The sequence below is a fragment of the Coregonus clupeaformis genome, chromosome 24 (genome assembly GCF_020615455.1).
Source record: "Coregonus clupeaformis isolate EN_2021a chromosome 24, ASM2061545v1, whole genome shotgun sequence".
NCBI lineage: Eukaryota > Metazoa > Chordata > Actinopteri > Salmoniformes > Salmonidae > Coregonus > Coregonus clupeaformis.
Genome location: NC_059215.1, coordinates 6,618,660 through 6,633,251, shown reverse-complemented (window position 1 = coordinate 6,633,251; position 14,592 = coordinate 6,618,660). Strand labels below are relative to the sequence as shown.

At 41.9% G+C, this 14,592-nt stretch overlaps 1 protein-coding gene across 1 annotated transcript in view; it reads right to left on the bottom strand.

The window, feature by feature from the left end:
* The window catches only part of plxnb3 (plexin B3), a 195,520-nt gene that overhangs the window by 69,792 nt on the left and 111,136 nt on the right, over window positions 1-14,592 (bottom strand). The gene's annotated exons all lie outside the window — the stretch shown is intronic.

Sequence of the window (14,592 nt, the reverse complement as noted above, 5' to 3'; positions counted from 1 at the left end):
GGTTTAAATTGATCTGACAGGGACAGAGACAGGGGGAGAGAGGGGTTTAAATTGATCTGATAGGGACAGGGGGAGGGGGAGAGAGGGGTTTAAATTGATCTGATAGGGACAGGGGGAGAGAGGGGTTTAAATTGATCTGATAGGGACAGGGACAGGGGGAGAGAGGGGTTTAAATTGATCTGATAGGGACAGGGGGAGGGGGAGAGAGGGGTTTAAATTGATCTGATAGGGACAGGGGGAGAGAGGGGTTTAAATTGATCTGATAGGGACAGGGACAGGGGGAGAGAGGGGTTTAAATTGATCTGATAGGGTCAGGGACAGGGGGAGAGAGGGGTTTAAATTGATCTGATAGGGTCAGGGACAGGGGGAGAGAGGGGTTTAAATTGATCTGATAGGGTCAGGGACAGGGGAGAGAGGGGTTTAAATTGATCTGATAGGGTCAGGGACAGGGGGAGAGAGGGGTTTAAATTGATCTGATAGGGACAGGGGGAGAGAGGGGTTTAAATTGATCTGACAGGGACAGAGACAGGGGGAGAGAGGGGTTTAAATTGATCTGATAGGGACAGGGGGAGAGAGGGGTTTAAATTGATCTGATAGGGACAGGGGGAGAGAGGGGTTTAAATTGATCTGATAGGGTCAGGGACAGGGGAGAGAGGGGTTTAAATTGATCTGATAGGGACAGGGACAGGGGGAGAGAGGGGTTTAAATTGATCTGATAGGGACAGGGGGAGAGAGGGGTTTAAATTGATCTGATAGGGACAGGGACAGGGGGAGAGAGGGGTTTAAATTGATCTGATAGGGACAGGGGGAGAGAGGGGTTTAAATTGATCTGATAGGGACAGAGAGGGGTTTAAATTGATCTGATAGGGACAGGGGGAGAGAGGGGTTTAAATTGATCTGATAGGGACAGGGGGAGAGAGGGGTTTAAATTGATCTGATAGGGACAGGGAGGGGTTTAAATTGATCTGATAGGGACAGGGGGAGAGAGGGGTTTAAATTGATCTGATAGGGACAGGGACAGGGGGAGAGAGGGGTTTAAATTGATCTGATAGGGACAGGGGGAGAGAGGGGTTTAAATTGATCTGACAGGGACAGGGGGAGAGAGGGGTTTAAATTGATCTGACAGGGACAGGGGGAGAGAGGGGTTTAAATTGATCTGATAGGGACAGGGGGAGAGAGGGGTTTAAATTGATCTGATAGGGACAGGGGGAGAGAGGGGTTTAAATTGATCTGATAGGGACAGGGGGAGAGAGGGGTTTAAATTGATCTGATAGGGACAGGGGGAGAGAGGGGTTTAAATTGATCTGATAGGGTCAGGGACAGGGGGAGAGAGGGGTTTAAATTGATCTGATAGGGACAGGGGGAGAGAGGGGTTTAAATTGATCTGATAGGGACAGGGGGAGAGAGGGGTTTAAATTGATCTGATAGGGACAGGGACAGGGGGAGAGAGGGGTTTAAATTGATCTGATAGGGACAGGGACAGGGGGAGAGAGGGGTTTAAATTGATCTGATAGGGACAGGGGGAGGGGGAGAGAGGGGTTTAAATTGATCTGATAGGGACAGGGGGAGAGAGGGGTTTAAATTGATCTGATAGGGACAGGGGGAGGGGGAGAGAGGGGTTTAAATTGATCTGACAGGGACAGAGACAGGGGGAGAGAGGGGTTTAAATTGATCTGATAGGGACAGGGGAGGGGGGAGAGAGGGGTTTAAATTGATCTGATAGGGACAGGGGGAGAGAGGGGTTTAAATTGATCTGATAGGGACAGGGACAGGGGGAGAGAGGGGTTTAAATTGATCTGATAGGGACAGGGGGAGGGGGAGAGAGGGGTTTAAATTGATCTGATAGGGACAGGGGGAGAGAGGGGTTTAAATTGATCTGATAGGGACAGGGACAGGGGGAGAGAGGGGTTTAAATTGATCTGATAGGGTCAGGGACAGGGGGAGAGAGGGGTTTAAATTGATCTGATAGGGTCAGGGACAGGGGGAGAGAGGGGTTTAAATTGATCTGATAGGGTCAGGGACAGGGGGAGAGAGGGGTTTAAATTGATCTGATAGGGTCAGGGACAGGGGGAGAGAGGGGTTTAAATTGATCTGATAGGGACAGGGGGAGAGAGGGGTTTAAATTGATCTGACAGGGACAGAGACAGGGGGAGAGAGGGGTTTAAATTGATCTGATAGGGACAGGGGGAGAGAGGGGTTTAAATTGATCTGATAGGGACAGGGGGAGAGAAGGGGTTTAAATTGATCTGATAGGGTCAGGGACAGGGGAGAGAGGGGTTTAAATTGATCTGATAGGGACAGGGACAGGGGGAGAGAGGGGTTTAAATTGATCTGATAGGGACAGGGGGAGAGAGGGGTTTAAATTGATCTGATAGGGACAGGGACAGGGGGAGAGAGGGGTTTAAATTGATCTGATAGGGACAGGGGAGAGAGGGGTTTAAATTGATCTGATAGGGACAGGGACAGGGGGAGAGAGGGGTTTAAATTGATCTGATAGGGACAGGGGGAGAGAGGGGTTTAAATTGATCTGATAGGGACAGGGGGAGAGAGGGGTTTAAATTGATCTGATAGGGACAGGGGGAGAGAGGGGTTTAAATTGATCTGATAGGGTCAGGGACAGGGGGAGAGAGGGGTTTAAATTGATCTGACAGGGACAGGGGGAGAGAGGGGTTTAAATTGATCTGATAGGGACAGGGACAGGGGGAGAGAGGGGTTTAAATTGATCTGATAGGGACAGGGGGAGAGAGGGGTTTAAATTGATCTGATAGGGACAGGGGGAGAGAGGGGTTTAAATTGATCTGACAGGGACAGGGGGAGAGAGGGGTTTAAATTGATCTGATAGGGTCAGGGACAGGGGGAGAGAGGGGTTTAAATAAAACATTGGATAGCATGGGGCTGGGCGCTATAGCCTAAAATGTTTCTAACTTATGGGCGATTCACGATATATATCTCGATTTTGTAAATGTTTTCTGTAAAAAAGCTTTATTGTACAAGGTCAAATACACTGCATTTAAAACAGTCAGCAATAATCTAATGAATTCACAGCTTGTGAAATTATACCTAGGCTGAATATACAGTGGGGGAAAAAAGTATTTAGTCAGCCACCAATTGTGCAAGTTCTCCCACTTAAAAAGATGAGAGAGGCCTGTAATTTTCATCATAGGTACACGTCAACTATGACAGACAAAATGAGGAAAATAAATCCAGAAAATCACATTGTAGGATGTTTAATGAATTTATTTGCAAATTATGGTGGAAAATAAGTATTTGGTCAATAACAAAAGTTTCTCAATACTTTGTTATATACCCTTTGTTGGCAATGACACAGGTCAAACGTTTTCTGTAAGTCTTCACAAGGTTTTCACACACTGTTGCTAGTATTTTGGCCCATTCCTCCATGCAGATCTCCTCTAGAGCAGTGATGTTTTGGGGCTGTCGCTGGGCAACACAGACTTTCAACTCCCTCCAAAGATTTTCTATGGGGTTGAGATCTGGAGACTGGCTAGGCCACTCCAGTACCTTGAAATGCTTCTTACGAAGCCACTCCTTCGTTGCCCGGGCGGTGTGTTTGGGATCATTGTCATGCTGAAAGACCCAGCCACGTTTCATCTTCAATGCCCTTGCTGATGGAAGGAGGTTTTCACTCAAAATCTCACGATACATGGCCCCATTCATTCTTTCCTTTACACGGATCAGTCGTCCTGGTCCCTTTGCAGAAAAACAGCCCCAAAGCATGATGTTTCCACCCCCATGCTTCACAGTAGATATGGTGTTCTTTGGATGCAACTCAGCATTCTTTGTCCTCCAAACACGACGAGTTGAGTTTTTACCAAAAAGTTCTATTTTGGTTTCATCTGACCATATGACATTCTCCCAATCCTCTTCTGGATCATCCAAATGCACTCTAGCAAACTTCAGACGGGCCTGGACATGTACTGGCTTAAGCAGGGGACACGTCTGGCACTGCAGGATTTGAGTCCCTGGCGGCGTAGTGTGTTACTGATGGTAGGCTTTGTTACTTTGGTCCCAGCTCTCTGCAGGTCATTCACTAGGTCCCCCCGTGTGGTTCTGGGATTTTTGCTCACCGTTCTTGTGATCATTTTGACCCCACGGGGTGAGATCTTGCGTGGAGCCCCAGATCGAGGGAGATTATCAGTGGTCTTGTATGTCTTCCATTTCCTAATAATTGCTCCCACAGTTGATTTCTTCAAACCATGCTGCTTACCTATTGCAGATTCAGTCTTCCCAGCCTGGTGCAGATCTAAAATTTTGTTTCTGGTGTCCTTTGACAGCTCTTTGGTCTTGGCCATAGTGGAGTTTGGAGTGTGACTGTTTGAGGTTGTGGACAGGTGTCTTTTATACTGATAACAAGTTCAAACAGGTGCCATTAATACAGGTAACGAGTGGAGGACAGAGGAGCCTCTTAAAGAAGAAGTTACAGGTCTGTGAGAGCCAGAAATCTTGCTTGTTTGTAGGTGACCAAATACTTATTTTCCACCATAATTTGCAAATAAATTCATTAAAAATCCTACAATGTGATTTTCTGGATTTTTTTCCCTCAATTTGTCTGTCATAGTTGACGTGTACCTATGATGAAAATTACAGGCCTCTCTCATCTTTTTAAGTGGGAGAACTTGCACAATTGGTGGCTGACTAAATACTTTTTTCCCCCACTGTATACCTTCCACAACCATAAGACCCACTAATAATTGTATAATTTTATCAAAATCGTTTTTTTTGTGCAATAATCACTGATCTGGCTTTCAGGTCAGTCTATAAAAATGTAACAAATTTAACCAGAACCATGCATACTGCACATTCACAAATAATGTAGCAGACATTATAGAACATTAACACCGGTCTCATAAACAATCTCTCAAGCACAAGCCCACGTGCTAGTGAGTAGCCAGATAATATTTATATTTTAAACTGAGCATACATTTTCCAGAATGAATGTTCATTATTGGTACATCCGTTTTAGTAGTGTCTGCTCTGCTCGAAATGTGAGGAGTTGAAACATAAACAGGGTATGGTTCGAAAGGTTACCTCCTCCTCTCCTCCAGTAAAATAATGTCGGTGTCCATATGACCGATTCTGTTGGACCAAACCTCAAATGCTCATAGTGAGTTGAACCTGCTTGTTGTCAGAAAGGAAGAAGTGATCTTTCATCTTTGTTGTTGTGAGTGGCAGGGGGAGGGGCTTGGGAGAAAGAGGCGAAGCGAGAGGTTCCACTGTCGCCAAAATCTGTCCAAAATAAGCCCAATGAGTTTCTATGGTCTTATTTTGAACCTAAGCTTGTCGCCTGCCTTCACGCCTTTGGGACAACGACTCCCATTGTTAGAACAGAGACATGAGCATCTCTTCATTATATCCAGATCTCTGGTGTAAATGGGAAGGAGCATCTCTTCATTATATCCAGATCTCTGGTGTAAATGGGAAGGAGCATCTCTTCATTATATACAGATCTCTGGTGTAAATGGGAAGGAGCATCTCTTCATTATATCCAGATCTCTGGTGTAAATGGGAAGGAGCATCTCTTCATTATATCCAGATCTCTGGTGTAAATGGGAAGGAGCATCTCTTCATTATATCCAGATCTCTGGTGTAAATGGGAAGGAGCATCTCTTCATTATATCCAGATCTCTGGTGTAAATGGGAAGGAGCATCTCTTCATTATATCCAGATCTCTGGTGTAAATGGGAAGGAGCATATCTTCATTATATACAGATCTCTGGTGTAAATGGGAAGGAGCATCTCTTCATTATATCCAGATCTCTGGTGTAAATGGGAAGGAGCATCTCTTCATTATATCCAGATCTCTGGTGTAAATGGGAAGGAGCATCTCTTCATTATATACAGATCTCTGGTGTAAATGGGAAGGAGCATCTCCTCATTATATCCAGATCTCTGGTGTAAATGGGAAGGTGCATCTCTTCATTATATACAGATCTCTGGTGTAAATGGGAAGGAGCATCTCCTCATTATATCCAGATCTCTGGTGTAAATGGGAAGGAGCATCCCTTCATTATATACAGATCTCTGGTGTAAATGGGAAGGAGCATCTCTTCATTATATACAGATCTCTGGTGTAAATGGGAAGGTGCTCTCTTCATTATATACAGATCTCTGGTGTAAATGGGAAGGAGCATCTCTTCATTATATACAGATCTCTGGTGTAAATGGGAAGGAGCATCTCCTCATTATATCCAGATCTCTGGTGTAAATGGGAAGGAGCATCTCCTCATTATATCCAGATCTCTGGTGTAAATGGGAAGGAGCATCTCTTCATTATATACAGATCTCTGGTGTAAATGGGAAGGAGCATCTCTTCATTATATCCAGATCTCTGGTGTAAATGGGAAGGAGCATCTCTTCATTATATCCAGATCTCTGGTGTAAATGGGAAGGTGCATCTCCTCATTATATACAGATCTCTGGTGTAGATGGGAAGGAGCATCTCTTCATTATATCCAGATCTCTGGTGTAAATGGGAAGGTGCATCTCTTCATTATATCCAGATCTCTGGTGTAAATGGGAAGGTGCATCTCCTCATTATATACAGATCTCTGGTGTAGATGGGAAGGAGCATCTCTTCATTATATCCAGATCTCTGGTGTAAATGGGAAGGAGCATCTCTTCATTATATACAGATCTCTGGTGTAAATGGGAAGGAGCATCTCTTCATTATATCCAGATCTCTGGTGTAAATGGGAAGGTGCATCTCTTCATTATATACAGATCTCTGGTGTAAATGGGAAGGAGCATCTCTTCATTATATCCAGATCTCTGGTGTAAATGGGAAGGTACATCTCTTCATTATATACAGATCTCTGGTGTAAATGGGAAGGAGCATCTCTTCATTATATCCAGATCTCTGGTGTAAATGGGAAGGAGCATCTCTTCATTATATACAGATCTCTGGTGTAAATGGGAAGGTACATCTCTTCATTATATACAGATCTCTGGTGTAAATGGGAAGGAGCATCTCTTCATTATATCCAGATCTCTGGTGTAAATGGGAAGGTGCATCTCCTCATTATATACAGATCTCTGGTGTAAATGGGAAGGAGCATCTCTTCATTATATCCAGATCTCTGGTGTAAATGGGAAGGAGCATCTCTTCATTATATCCAGATCTCTGGTGTAAATGGGAAGGAGCATCTCTTCATTATATCCACATCTCTGGTGTAAATGGGAAGGAGCACACAGCACAGAGGAGTGAAGGAGACGAGACCATAAAGACAACATGAGAACAAGCAGACATAAACGCTCAGGAAAATGAAAAATAACAAAACCTTGATTCTGCGATACAGACATCTGGAATATCGCGCAAACACATACATTCGAATGAATCGAATTAATTTGATATATCGACCAGCCCTAATCGGAGCAGGACAATACATGAATAACCCTTTCTGAACCATCTGTTAAAAGCTTGATTAAAAGTTGTGGAGAGCAGCACACAGTGGACCTGAGAACAGCCCAGAGCACCCACAATGCTTCACAACATAAAAAGGTGTTAACAGAAGTGTGTGGGTCCCTGTGCATCAGGGTTTCCGTTATCTGGTAATTGCCGGCTTTTGGCGGATAGAAATCATGGAAAGCCGATAAAAAAATCTGGTTGCCGGCCAAATTGTCCAGCATTCAGAGCTCCGGCATTCAGAGCTCCGGCATTCAGAGCTCCGGCATTCAGAGCTCCGGCATACAGAGCTCCGGCATACAGAGCTCCGGCATTCAGAGCTCCGGCATTCAGAGCTCCGGCATTCAGAGCTCCGGCATTCAGAGCTCCGGCATACACAGCTCCAGCATACAGAGCTCCGGCATTCAGAGCTCCGGCATTCAGAGCTCCGGCATTCAGAGCTCCGGCATTCAGAGCTCCGGCATACACAGCTCCAGCATACAGAGCTCCGTCCAGCATACAGAGCTCCAGCATACAGAGCTCCGGCATACAGAGCTCCGGCATTCAGAGCTCCGGCATTCAGAGCTCCGGCATTCAGAGCTCCGGCATTCAGAGCTCCGGCATTCAGAGCTCCAGCATACGGAGCTCCAGCATACAAACAGTGCGAGAGCAGCCCCTAAACAGCTCTTTGCTGCTGGAGTGAAACGTGCTTTTACAAGCCCTATTCATTGCACAACAATTACAAACGTATTAAAACAATCACGTGTTAAAAACTGTTTTGATGGCCACGACTAAAAAAAAGCTACTATTTTTTATTTATCAACTGGTAATTGAAGCACACCTCCCATTCACATTGAAATGCAGCGGTAGGCAGGCCATCAGAATGTCAGTCACCCACCACTTTGTAATGTGAGCTGTTGGAGCCAATATGAAAAACATAGACCAATACTTCATTGTGTGAAACCTTAACATTTTACTTCATAGTATAAGGCGTGTCTTTCCTTCAAAGTAGAGCCTAAATCCCACCATAGAAACATGGACGCAATTATTTTATAAAGACTTCCTCATATGCCATTGAAATCATAGGCAACCCATCCTATAGTCACATCATATTAACAACCCATCCTATAGCCACATCATATTAACAACCCATCCTATAGCCACATCATATTAACAACCCATCCTATAGTCACATCATATTAACAACCCATCCTATAGCCACATCATATTAACAACCCAACATATTAACAACCCATCCTATAGCCACATCATATTAACAACCCATCATATTAACAACCCATCCTATAGCCACATCATATTAACAACCCATCATATTAACAACCCATCCTATAGTCACATCATATTAACAACCCATCCTATAGCCACATCATATTAACAACCCATCATATTAACAACCCATCATATTAACAACCCATCATATTAACAACCCATCCTATAGCCACATCATATTAACAACCCATCATATTAACAACCCATCCTATAGCCACATCATATTAACAACCCATCCTATAGCCACATCATATTAACAACCCATCATATTAACAACCCATCCTAGTCACATCATATTAACAACCCATCATATTAACAACCCATCCTATAGCCACATCATATTAACAACCCATCATATTAACAACCCATCCTATAGCCACATCATATTAACAACCCATTCTATAGCCACATCATATTAACAACCCATCCTATAGCCACATCATATTAACAACCCATCATATTAACAACCCATCCTATAGTCACATCATATTAACAACCCATTCTATAGTCACATCATATTAACAACCCATCCTATAGTCACATCATATTAACAACCCATCCTATAGTCACATCATATTAACAACCCATCCTATAGTCACATCATATTAACAACCCATCCTATAGTCACATCATATTAACAACCCATCATATTAACAACCCATCCTAGTCACATCATATTAACAACCCATCCTATAGTCACATCATATTAACAACCCATCATATTAACAACCCATCCTATAGTCACATCATATTAACAACCCATCATATTAACAACCCATTCTATAGTCACATCATATTAACAACCCATTCTATAGCCACATCATATTAACAACCCATCCTATAGTCACATCATATTAACAACCCATCATATTAACAACCCATCCTATAGTCACATCATATTAACAACCCATCATATTAACAACCCATTCTATAGTCACATCATATTAACAACCCATCCTATAGCCACATCATATTAACAACCCATCCTATAGCCACATCATATTAACAACCCATCCTATAGCCACATCATATTAACAACCCATCCTATAGCCACATCATATTAACAACCCATCCTATAGCCACATCATATTAACAACCCATCCTATAGTCACATCATATTAACAACCCATCCTATAGCCACATCATATTAACAACCCATCATATTAACAACCCATCCTATAGTCACATCATATTAACAACCCATCCGATAGTCACATCATATTAACAACCCATCCTAGTCACATCATATTAACAACCCATCCTATAGTCACATCATATTAACAACCCATCCTATAGCCACATCATATTAACAACCCATCCTATAGTCACATCATATTAACAACCCATTCTATAGTCACATCATATTAACAACCCATCATATTAACAACCCATCCTATAGCCACATCATATTAACAACCCATCATATTAACAACCCATCCTATAGTCACATCATATTAACAACCCATCCTATAGTCACATCATATTAACAACCCATCCTATAGCCACATCATATTAACAACCCATCCTATAGCCACATCATATTAACAACCCATCCTATAGCCACATCATATTAACAACCCATCCTATAGCCACATCATATTAACAACCCATCATATTAACAACCCATCCTATAGTCACATCATATTAACAACCCATCCTATAGCCACATCATATTAACAACCCATCCTATAGCCACATCATATTAACAACCCATCATATTAACAACCCATCATATTAACAACCCATCCTATAGCCACATCATATTAACAACCCATCCTATAGCCACATCATATTAACAACCCATCCTATAGCCACATCATATTAACCCATCATATTAACAACCCATCCTATAGTCACATCATATTAACAACCCATTCTATAGTCACATCATATTAACAACCCATCCTATAGCCACATCATATTAACAACCCATCCTATAGCCACATCATATTAACAACCCATCCTATAGCCACATCATATTAACAACCCATCATATTAACAACCCATCCTATAGCCACATCATATTAACAACCCATCCTATAGCCACATCATATTAACAACCCATCCTATAGCCACATCATATTAACAACCCATCCTATAGCCACATCATATTAACAACCCATCCTATAGCCACATCATATTAACAACCCATCCTATAGTAACATCATATTAACAACCCATCCTATAGTCACATCATATTAACAACCCATTCTATAGCCACATCATATTAACAACCCATCCTATAGCCACATCATATTAACAACCCATCATATTAACAACCCATCCTATAGCCACATCATATTAACAACCCATCATATTAACAACCCATTCTATAGCCACATCATATTAACAACTCATCCTATAGCCACATCATATTAACAACCCATCATATTAACAACCCATCCTATAGTCACATCATATTAACAACCCATAATATTAACAACCCATCCTATAGCCACATCATATTAACAACCCATCATATTAACAACCCATCCTATAGCCACATCATATTAACAACCCATCCTATAGCCACATCATATTAACAACCCATCCTATAGCCACATCATATTAACAACCCATCCTATAGTCACATCATATTAACAACCCATCCTATAGCCACATCATATTAACAACCCATCATATTAACAACCCATCCTATAGTCACATCATATTAACAACCCATCCTATAGTCACATCATATTAACAACCCATCCTAGTCACATCATATTAACAACCCATCCTATAGTCACATCATATTAACAACCCATCCTATAGCCACATCATATTAACAACCCATCATATTAACAACCCATCCTATAGTCACATCATATTAACAACCCATCCTATAGTCACATCATATTAACAACCCATCCTAGTCACATCATATTAACAACCCATCCTATAGTCACATCATATTAACAACCCATCATATTAACAACCCATCCTATAGTCACATCATATTAACAACCCATCCTATAGTCACATCATATTAACAACCCATCCTAGTCACATCATATTAACAACCCATCCTATAGTCACATCATATTAACAACCCATTCTATAGTCACATCATATTAACAACCCATCATATTAACAACCCATCCTATAGTCACATCATATTAACAACCCATCCTATAGCCACATCATATTAACAACCCATCATATTAACAACCCATCATATTAACAACCCATCCTAGTCACATCATATTAACAACCCATCCTATAGCCACATCATATTAACAACCCATCCTATAGCCACATCATATTAACAACCCATCCTATAGTCACATCATATTAACAACCCATCCTAGTTGATGTAGCCTACCTTAAGATTCCCCCTCTTTCTAAGTTTCTAAAGGAAATGTCATCTCTATCACATATGGAACCGTTCGCATCATGAGCGCTGTTTAGAATGGTGTTTTCCCGCACATTATATTTTGGCAAATGTTTGAAAATGAAGTTTAATTTTATGCTTCATTACAGGAGTTGCACTTTATTCCCACAAAACTGAAATAGCTTAAGCAGTGTTGGCGTGCAATGCAATTTTCTGAATAGGCCTGCCCATCCATTTGGTATATACAGTATATATATATACTGTTCGTAAAACATGGAGTTGCATTGGTGATTTTAGTCCTTATGTCACGCCCTGTCTCTGAGGACTTGTATTTGTTGAGTCAGGGTGTGTATTTTCTGGGTTTGTGTTTGCTATGTCGATGTTCTGTGTTTTAGATCTAGAATGGGTAGATCTATGTTGGCCGGTGTGGTTCCCAATCAGAGGCAGCTGTCGCTCGTTGTCTCTGATTGGGGACCATACTTAGGCAGCCTGTTGGCACCAGTTAGTTGTGGGATCTTGTTCCGTGTGAGGTATGTTGTTTGTATGCTACCTTGGACTTCACGTTTCGTTTGTTGTTTTGTCGTGTGTTTAGTCGTAAATAAATATGAATGCATATCACGCTGCGCCTTGGTCCTTCTCGTCCGTAAACGATCGTGACACCTTATTGCTGACAAAGGCTTAGGACTAATCATTTTGGCTATTTAAGTTTACCAGGAGTTCTCTTGTGCTTTTTTGAAAATCGATGTGTTTACACAGCAGGAAGACAGAAGTATTTTCGTCTTCGCAATGATCAGCTCGTCAGAAATGGACAAATAAAAACTTGCGTGAAACTCCCGGAAAAGCAGTCGTGAGTAGCTTAAATCTTCCATATTGCCCATTTGATTTGGAACTGTTTTTAGGATATGTCATTCGATAACATGTTAATCATATTTTCATAGAAGCTCATAGGTCTATATATTTGATATTGCGCCATTTAGGCATGATTTAAAAAGTGTCTGTCTCGTGATATTGTCATACATTTGGTCGCCAGACTGTAGGCTACAGGAAAAAACACATTACTATTCTTTCTATCGTAGGCTACATGATTTACATGATTTATGTTAGATGACTTAAATCGCTGCGTCTCTCCAACAGCATCCTGCTAAATATTTTGCGTCCCTGTCTTTGGAAAAGTGGGTATCAGAGGGGCGACATACGTTGTTTGGAGGTGCGTCTTGGTCAGAAAATGCCACCCTCGTCAATCTGCCACCGTAGTGATCTAATGGACAGGACGGCACTGTCTGTCATTCTGAGTTCTGGTTCACCGTTACGCACCCAATGGGTCGAGTACATTTCTCAAATGTCCGGTCATTTAAAATCTTGCCGGTCATTTGTCCTGCGTCACATTTACCGGGGGGGTCAGTCCCTAACGGAAGACCTGCTGTGTGTGTGTACATTTTACATTACATTTTAGTCATTTAGCAGACGCTCTTATCCAGAGCGACTTACAGGAGCAATTAGGGTTAAGTGCCTTGCTTAAGGGCACATCGACAGATTTTTCACCTAGTCGATTAGAACCAGCGACCTTTCAGTTACTGGCACAACGCTCTTACCCACTAAGCTACCTGCCACCCTTATTGTGTACCCAAGCTGTGTGATCTGAGGCGGGGGGCAGGTGAGCTGGTACAAGAGAATTATGTTTGTACAGTACCAGTCAAAAGTTTGGACACACCTATTCATTCAAGGATTTTTCTTTATTTTTTTACTATTTTCTACATTGTAGAATAATATTGAAGACATCCAAACTATGAAATAACACATATGGAATCATGTAGTAACCAAAAAAAGTGTCAAACTAATCAAAATATATTTTATATTTGAGATTCTTCAAAGTAGCCACCCTTTGCCTTGATGACAGCTTTGCACACTCTTGGCATTCTCTCAACCAGCTTCATTGGGTAGTCACCTGGAATGCATTTCAATTAACAGGTGTGCCTTGTTAAAAGTTAATTTGTGGAATTTATTTTCTTCTTAATGCGTTTGAGCCAATCAGTTGTGTTGTGACAAGGTAGGGGGGTATATAGAAGATAGCCCTATTTGGTAAAAGACCAAGTCCATATTATGGCAAGAACAGCTCAAATAAGCAAAGAGAAATGACAGTCCATCATTACTTTAAGACACGAAGGTCAGTCAATCTGGAAAATCTCAAGAACTTTGAAAGTTTCTTTAAGTGCAGTCGCAAAAACCATCAAGCGCTATGATGAATCTGGCTCTCATGAGGACCGCCACAGGAATGGAAGACCCAGAATTACCTCTGCTGCAGAGGATAAGTTCATTAGAGTTACCAGTCTCAGAAATTGTAGCCCAAATAAATGCTTCACAGAGTTCAAGTAACAGACACATCTCAACATCAACTGTTCAGAGGAGACTGCGTGAATCAGGCCTTCATGGTCGAATTGCTGCAAAGAAACCACTACTAAAGGACACCAATAACAAGAAGAGACTTGCTTGGACCAAGAAACACGAGCAATGGACATTAGACCAGTGGAAATCTGTCCTTTTGTCTGATGAGTCCAAATTAGAGATTTTT